The sequence below is a fragment of the Lemur catta genome, chromosome 3, assembly GCF_020740605.2.
Source record: "Lemur catta isolate mLemCat1 chromosome 3, mLemCat1.pri, whole genome shotgun sequence".
NCBI classification, from domain to species: Eukaryota; Metazoa; Chordata; class Mammalia; order Primates; family Lemuridae; genus Lemur; species Lemur catta.
Window position 1 is genome coordinate 36360060 of NC_059130.1, and position 9109 is coordinate 36369168.

General features: G+C 44.2%; 1 protein-coding gene across 1 annotated transcript in view; it reads right to left on the reverse strand.

Annotated features, from left to right (window-relative positions):
- The window catches only part of TDRD5 (tudor domain containing 5), a 79482-nt gene extending 79024 nt beyond the window's left edge, over window positions 1–458 (reverse strand). Inside the window, exon 1 of the mRNA XM_045547250.1 lies at window positions 354–458. The gene's annotated coding sequence lies outside the window, so the exon portion shown is untranslated. The remainder of the gene's footprint in view (window positions 1–353) is intronic.
- Between the last annotated feature and the right edge of the window lie 8651 nt (window positions 459–9109).

Sequence of the window (9109 nt, forward strand, 5' to 3'; positions counted from 1 at the left end):
ACGAGAAAAAAAAATTCTTTAACAACCTATAGTGGAATGTAAACAACTGAGATGAGAGTTTTAAGATAAGGCAGAAGCAATACTGTGAGGGTGGCCCCCACACAATTCAAACCCTGTGTTGATTACCCTACATATGTCTCGAGAAAGCAGGGCCACTAGCTAGTCTGTGAGGCGTTATTCTCCAATGTAAACTTTGATACTGACAAACTGTCGTCCACTCTTTGGAAAGAAAGAAATGAGGCAAACACAATACCACCTACGCCAATGTAAGGAGAAGGCCCAACGTAAAGACTCTCCCCCTTGCACGCTTTCTCCACCCCAAACCGACGGGAAAGCTCCCCACTTCCTCTTACCGGAAGTCAACAACCGGTCTTCGCCCGCCCTCTCCCCAGTGTCCGGGGTGGAGCTCCCCTTCCTCGCCCCCAACGTCTCTCACCGCCCCTGGCGAGAGTGGGGACTGCCCCCTCCACCTGCCCCCGCGGCTGGCCGAGACCTGAGGTGAAAAGGCAGGCGGCAGGGGGGCAGGTAGTACCCCTTTTCGGCCCGGCACTGCCTGGCTGTCCCTAACCCGTGTAGCCCCCAGACGCCGACGCTGCCGTTGCGCGCTGAGGTGAGTCAGAGGCGCTCTCCCAGCCAGCGGCAGAGAATTGTAGCCGCCAAGACGTCCCGCGCGCCTGCGCACCAGCGCCGAAAGCTCCGCAGGCGTGTCCCGGGGCGCCGCGTTCCACCCCGAGGGCACGTGGCCAGTGGGGCGGTTAGGCAGGACTGGCTGCTGGGGATGAAGTGCGGGCCCCCTTCTAGCCGCGCGACTGCTTGGCTTGGCTCCTAGGAGGCGTGGGCCACCTTCTGGGATCACCCGCGCCTACCTCCTCTAAGGCGGTTCAAAGATGCTAGGTGGGGCCGCGGCACGTGGACCTCTCCAACCACCCCCTCCCTGGACTGGGGCCGGGGACTGTGGCGTCCCGCCTGGGGGCAGGCAGTGGGGAGGGAAGGAGGCCGCGTGGTTCTTAACCAGAGTGTTCCTCAGAATCACCTGTGGAGCTGTTTAAACCGGGGGTGGGGGGGGTGGCGGATGCCCAGGTCTGATCAGCAGAGATTCCCATCCAGTAGGTTCTAGGTTTATTTGGGGAGAATTACAGGCAATTCTGATTTTTGGTTGAGAATCACTACAAAGCTAGATGCACTTTGGCTCCCAGAAGAGAGGAATGAGTGGGGCTAGGAGGACTTTTTGAATGACTGGAGAACATTCCAGGTGCCACTGGAGATAAAAGAGTTGGGAAACTAAAGAAAAGGATTGGCTGGGCGTGGTCACTCACGCCTGTAATCCTAGAATTGTGGGAGGCCCCACGTTAGAGGATCACTTGAGCCAGGAGTTTGAGGTTGCTGTGAGCGAAGCTGACGCCAAGACACTCAGGCACTCTAACCGGGGCGACAGAGCAAGACTCTGTCTCAAAAAAAAGAAGAGGATGTATTTGTTAGTTTGGTGGAATGAGCCAGATTTATAAAATCCTTGAAACCCAGAAAACAGTAGTTTAAAAGATAGAGAATACGGAGGCATAGTATAAAGACTTTTACCTTAAAATGCATAATTAAGGAAACAAGACAAACCAAAGAATCTGAATCAATTAAGAGAACTGAGGACACACATCTACCGTGTCTTCTGCCTAAAATCCCATGACATACCAAAAAACATTTTTAAAAGCCCAAGGGAACAAAATGTTCCATCAGTGAGCCAGGAATATTGAGGAATCCCTGAAAGACAGAAAATAACAAGATTTGTGGACTGGTTTATAGCAGAATGGGCAGAGCTGAGTTTACAAATTAACAAAAAAGAAAATTATAAGACATGGAAAATGGATCCAGACATTGCAACATCTGAATGACAAAAGTTAACAGAAACAACCGAAAGAATGGTGGTGAGGGCTTGGGTGGGGGGGGGGCGGTAAATATAAGAAAATGTCCTAGGTTTGAACAAAAACACAAGTCTTCGGATGAAAAGGGCCCACTTGAGTCCTTAGAATGACTAATGAAAAAAGATTCAATCCTAGACAAAGCCTAGGAAAAAGGGAATCAAGATTTTATGTAGAAATGTTACCTATAAAATAAGGGAAGTTAGATTGCCACTGAACTTCTCAATGGCAACATCTTCAAAGCTGAACCTGGAATCCTTTATCTAGGCAAACCAGCATTATAGTGGGGAAAGTAAAAACATTTTCAGACATGCAAGAAATCAGAAAGTTTATCAACTAATGACTTGAGAATAAATCCTACAAAATGAACATGAATCAGAAAAAAAGATATCCCAGATTCTCATCCCTGTTATCTCAGATAACAGGCAACAGATATTGAGCACTTACTATGTGCTCTCTACATAGAGTATCTAGTTTTCTTCCCATTAAGTCTGAGAAAGGTACAATTATGATCCCCATTTATATACATATACATATATATATATATATAAATGAGAGTGTCTTGCTACATTGCCCAGGCCGATCTCCAACTCCTTGGCTCATGTCTCCCGAGGATTACAGGTGTGAGCCACTGCATCTGGTTTGATCCCCACTTTAAAGTGAAGAAACATATACAGACACGAACAAGGGAATAAGAAAGAGCGATAGGCAATAAAAATATAAAATTTATGATTAAATCAAAAAGTTATTGGTACATAATATGAGAAAGAGAAAGATTTTTAAAAGATATTATGGACCTAAATCCCAGATCAGTAACTGCAAATGAAGTGTCAGGAGCTCTTTGAAGTTGCTTCATTAAGGAAACCCCAATGGGAAGAGTAGCTACCATTGGCGTCACCACTTGATTGGGTTTACAGTAACCATGACCCATCCCGTCTCCTGTGGTGGCTGACCTGTGAAGTGAATGGGAATGAGGTGGGGACCATCACAGCCCCATCTTTCTCTCCTTTGGTTGTGACACTTACCTCTACAATTCTCCAGGGTTGTGATCACTGCTTTTGATGTACTGTTTTGGCATCCCACTTGGTGCTTCCTACCAGAATAGCCCTTACTCTGTGCGTGAGTGTGCCAATGTAGGAATTCCTATTCACTAAGATTCCTATTTCAACTATTCACTTGGCAACTCGGGTCCATAACTATAGGATGAATTCATAGTCCCTCTAGCCCTGCCCCAGGGTGAACTTGGGCCAGAATTCAGTTCATGTGTCATCTAAACTCTATAAGCTCAAAATGTTAATGGCAGGCAGTGACATTTTAGGTCCCAGACATCAGTATTCATTTGGAATTAGCAAGTGATAATCACTAAAAAGTTTAGGAATTTCCTTTTCTCCCTAGTAGTTACCTTTAAGGATCACATGGCTTTGGGGGAAAGGCTGAGATGAAAGTTTGCATGCATTCTTAGGTACAGCATTTCTACAGCATCTCTCTTCAAGAATATTTGGGCTATGCTCAGAAGTCTCTGGGTCTGGGATCTGACTTAGTGCTGGGAATATGGTAATAAGTTTTATCTCTCTCACTCGTAAGAGGCCTCTGTTCCCCAGACCTAGAGCTGTGTTTTTTGTTGGTTTGTTTTTGTTACACAAATCAAAAAAACTTAGCAGGTTGTTTGTTGAGTTCATTCCTTGAGATCCTACAATTAATTAACCACAACCAGCAAGCTCTGTGGGGCAGACCAATGTGCTTTCCACCTTGCTGCCTATTCTGATGACCAGAGCCCACTTTTCTTCTGGTAATTAACTGCCTCCACATGGCCTCCTCTGTTCCCTGCTTGCATCTGGGAGTGTATTTTAATTGCAGTTGCTCCCACCAGCATTCCTGCCTTAGAAAACAGCCAGTAATGGGTGTGTGTGTGTGTGTGTGTGTGTGTGTGTGTGTGTGTGTGTGTGTGTGTGTGTGTGTGTGTGTGTGTTTAAAACTTCTGGAGCCTTATGACAAGGATAAGAGAATCTTTTGAAGAAAGATTGGGAATGGTGAGTTATAAGCATGTGGTAGAACCAATACAACATTCCTGCCTCCTGGAAGTTTTTTTTAAAATTATGCCCAATCTGGGGCCATGTGATGCCATTGTTCAGGTCCATTTCCCCCAGCAATAACTCTGAGCCTTTGCCATCACTCTTACAACTCTTACCCAACTCCTGTTCCCAGCCCCAGAGAAAATGGAGGTTGTCATACATGAATCCCCTCATCTTCCAGCCCAGGCCTCTAAACTAGCCCCCCTCCCATCTTTCCCTCTGGTCTCAGTGGGTGAGGGGTCATCCACCCTACTGTTGATTCTATCCCCCAACTCCTCTAGGACCATGACTTTGCCCTTTGGTTATTATGACACAATCCTGTATACTCAACTCTTTACAGATTCCTTTCCTACAACAAAAAATTATCCTCTGATCCTTTTAATCTCTCTCTCTCACATACGCACAACACAGACACAGGGAGACAGAAAGAGTGAGAAACACTTTCTCTGGACCTACATCACTCTCTAGCCTTTCCTTTGTAGCAAATGTTGGATTCAACTGTTTACACTCAGTTTTTTCCACTTTTTCATCCACCATCCACTACTCGGTCCAAAGCAATTGGCCTGCTACTCAGGACATCTTTCTTAAATTACTTTTCCCAAAATCATCAATGACGAATCCTCTAATTGATGCATTTCATGGACTTTTTGGTCTTTCATCTTAGATGATCTCTGCTGTTTACTGTAGGTGTCCCTCCCTTTCTGAAAATCTCTTCTCTGTGAGTTTCTATGATGCTGCACTGAGCTTGGCTCCTAGCTGTCTGCTCTACTTTTGTTATTCTGTCAACTGTCTGTGTACATTTAATAGAGGGTCTGTCCTTGGCTCTTCTTTTTACTCTCCACCCTCTTCCTGGGTGACCTTTTCCACTCATGGGTTCAGCTTTAGTTGATGCCTTCCAAAAGTTGTTTATTCAAGCACAAATATCATTTAGCTCCTACTATGTGCCAGGCATTGTCCTAGAAGATGGGACTATAACAGTGAGCAAAACAAAGTTCCTGTTTTCCTTTTCTTGCCAAGGACAAGCAAAAAGCAGATAAAATATATAATGTCAAGTGATAAGTGCTCTTAAGAAAAATAAAGTAAGATAAGACAGTGAACTGGGGCTGCTTTAAATGGAGTATTTAGAAAACATTTGTCTAACCTGTCTCACAGTGGTTCTCAAAGTGTGGTTCTGGACCAACAGCATCACCTGGTAACTTGTTAGAAACACAAATTCTCAGGCCCTATCCCAGACCTGCTGGATCAGAAAGTGCGGTTGTGGGGATGGAGTCCAGCAATCTGTGCTTCCACAAGCACTCCAAGTGATCCTGGCCCGTGCTCTAGAGCAGTTTCCCACCTCTCCTGCCCTGAATAGATTACATGTGGGCAGTCTAATAGTGATTTTTCTCAGCCTATAGATCCAGCTTGGGGATAACCGAGATGCTGAGAGCCTCAGCGCAAAGTAGCCCCCACCCAGACTACCCAGAAAATTCAGAAGCCGACCAAGTGGGGTCAGCGGTCATGTCCGCAGGCCTCCAGGTGGCTTGATAAAAGCCATCCAAGAGCCCGGGCGCGGTGGCTCACTCCTGTAATCCTAGCACTCTTGGAGGCCGAGGCGGGTGGATCGCTGGAGGTCAGGAGATCGAGACTGGCCTCAGCAAGAGCGAGACCCCGTCTCTACTAAAAATAGAAAGAAATTATCTGGCCAACTAAAATATATATATAGAAAAAATTAGCCGGGCATGGTGGCGCATGCCTGTAGTCCCAGCTACTCGGGAGGCTGAGGCAGTAGGATCGCTTAAGCACAGGAGTTTGAGGTTGCTGTGAGCTAGGCTGACGCCTCGGCACTCACTCTAGCCCAGGCAACAGAGCAAGACTCTGTCTCAAAAAAAAAAAAAAAAAAGCCATCCAACAATCACTGATCTGCGGGCAAGAAACTGCCAAAGATCAACTTCCGCTTCCGGGAAGATCCGCGAGTGAAGTTGCGCACGGAGGATGCGCAGGGCAGAGCCAGGCGGAGGCACTCACGGGGCAGGCTTCCTGCAGGGCACCTGTCCCACGCTTGCAGTAGCATCTGTTCCAGGTGCACTGCAGCCGGCCACTCTTAATAATGCACGTGCTAGGCTGTCTAGCGCTTCGTCATTATTTTGTTACGAAAAAGTTTATTGGATTTGAAACCCATTCTTATTATCACAAGAAATATCAAAATTACATTTGTTGATGAAAGAAAAGATACTAGATTCTTTAAGTTCAACTGCTGTAAATTTTTAAGTGATTGTAAAAATGGTTTTAAAACTTTTTAAATTGTGTAAACGCTTTTCTCATCCATGGTAATAAAAATTTAAAGAGCTTATCATTAAAAAGTCTTGACTAGGAACTTCATGTTGCTATTTCAAAAATAAAATTTATACTTGTGGAAGCAAACTCAAGATTCCACTTTAAATTTTAAAAGTATTTTACTTGTATACAAATTTAGTTTCTTAATATTGAATTCCTAATACTTTTTAAAACCATAATTATATATCAAAAATGAAATTTTCTCACTAAACCCTATATAGATGCCCTAAAATCCCCTTAAGTTTGCCCCAGTATGCCATTCAAATAGTATCATTTTCTGTGTTTGCCTTAATGGGAAAGACTGGAAGTACTGATCTAGGATCTGTGCACCTACTCCAGCCTCTCCCCCCACCTTCTTCCACCCCAAGCCCCTTGATAACATTGAAACTGGTAAGGGACAAAGTAGCATACTCAGGGTCACACAAGCCACCAGAAATAGAAAATGTATCTTTAGTGATGAGAACAGGGAGATTATAAATGAATTATTGGAGCCCAAGCTGCCCTGGATCACTTTCCCATGTGCGGTTTTCTCTCTTGAAGACTGGGGAGAGGATGCTGCGGCCAGTGTCAGAAACTAGTGAAAGATTCAGGATCTTGGCCACAAAAACATGACCGACCCCTCCTGAGCTTCAAACCTAAATATTGCCTACTGTACATTTCCAGACAAATATCTTGTAGACACTTCTAGCTCAATACCTCTGAAACTGAACTTACTATGCCCACCTATCTTTAAACAAAATCTGTTTCTTCTCTTGTATTCCCTCAGTTGGATGTCAGCCTCATTCACCAGTCACTTTGACCAGAGTCCCGAGTTCATCACCCTTTCCTCTGAACATAACTAATATCCTCCCTCTCACCTGGATAGTTGCAAGAATCTCCTCGCTAGTCTCTCTCCATTCTCTTCCTATTCCACCTTGTTCACAAAATGGCTCTTTTCAATTGCAAATCTGACCATATAATTCCTTGCTTACAATGCCTCAATGGCTTCTTTTGCCTGTAAGACGAAATCCATTTGTCTTATGTGGTGTAAAAGGCTTCTCATTTCTTGAGCTGGTTACCTCTCGTCTCCTCTTTTGCCAATTTGTCAAACCACTGATTGACCTGCCATATATAAGGTGCTATCTTTTGCACTTCTCCCTCTGGCTGGAAAGCCCAGCTCTCAAAGTTCTCCCGGAAGGATCACCCATTCATCTCTTTAATATTGCCCAAACTGGATCTTCTCTAACACTGCTCATGTAGAATTACTCCCTTTTTGCAACCTTACAGTATACCATATAAATCAGTGGTTCTCAACCAGGAGTGATTTTGATGCCACCAGACAGACACTTGGCAATGTCAAAGACATCTTTGGTCGTCACAGCTAAGGGTGGGGTTCTACAGGCATCTAGTGGGTAGGAGCCAGGGATGCTGTTAAAGATCCTACAATGCACAGGACAGCCCCCAACAACACAGAATCACTGAGTCCAAAATATCAATAGTGCTGAAGTTGAGAAACCATAATGCACAACACTTTATCACACCTATCTGTTTACATATGTCTCTCCCTGTTATAAGTTCCTTAAGGGCATGCACCATGTCTTACTTTTATGTCCTCAGATGTGAGCAGTGCTAAACATATAGGTGCTCACTAAGTATTGGTGGGGTGAATTAATGATACAAAAGTCAAGTAAGTCTTATCTCACCCCAGCACCAAGTAGGCCAACATTTGCACCTCCAGACAAAAAGAGCAGGAACATAAGAGGCTTAGGGTGAGTACAGCTAGGGGAAGTGGATCAGCCAGAGGAGCTGAAGTTATGCCCAACTGGTCAGCCTACTAAAGCCAAAATCTCCATCTTTCTCAATTCCTCCATCCCCTCAAGGTCCCCACTCCATAACCCCACAAGATCATCAAATTCTGTTGATTCTGTCCCTGTTGTGTCCTCCTAGTTGGTCTCTCTGCCATCTACAAATTAAGAGAGTCAAATTTAATAAGTCCCTAGAGTTTCCAGCTCTAAAATGGTGAGATTGGCAATTTCATCTAGTGCCAATGAATTTTAGCTTTTCCATTAAATAATCCATATAAGTCAGTGCTCATGCCTTCATTTATCCATATGGATATAAAATGTCAACACTATATGGAAATAAGTATAATAATTTAGAAAGCCCTGCAATGTTTCATGACCTTTCACCTTGGAAATACAAACTCAAAAGTTAACAACTTTAATTGATCTTCCCCTTCTTCTAGTAACCCAGTTCCTACAAACGTCAGTCTCTTAAAACCAAACAAGGAGTAAAGCATTAGGACTTTAAAGATATGTGCATATAATATTTTCAGCAAAGGGATGAGGAACACTTTCAATTAAAAAAGAATCTAAAAGAAAACAGCAGCATCATTTAAGAGTAGCTGAGGCCAACCAGCTAGACTCATATGCTAACTCAGCACTCCCCTCCCCAACTCCTCCACCTTCCAGACATGCGATGTTGACCTTTTTACCATGGAATGTGATACGCCTCCTCAGATGTTGTCATTGTCGTTCATAATCCCAATAGACCTGTATGATAAGCAGGTACTTATATTGCTGTTATATATGGAGATAGAAAATGAAGAATGATTATGTAACTTGTCAGTGGTCAAAAGAGCAAAGGAGACTGCGGACAAGCGCCCAGCATGGGCTCCAAAACCCAGTAGGGCCTTTTCTCAGTAGTTTTTCTCCTACAAGAAATTTCTCTACCTTATTGGGAGACAGAGTACAGTCTGGAGAATAGCATTTGGCCAGATACCCTGATTCATTCTTAGAGTAAAAATTGAGGTGCAACTTTGGTATAAGAATT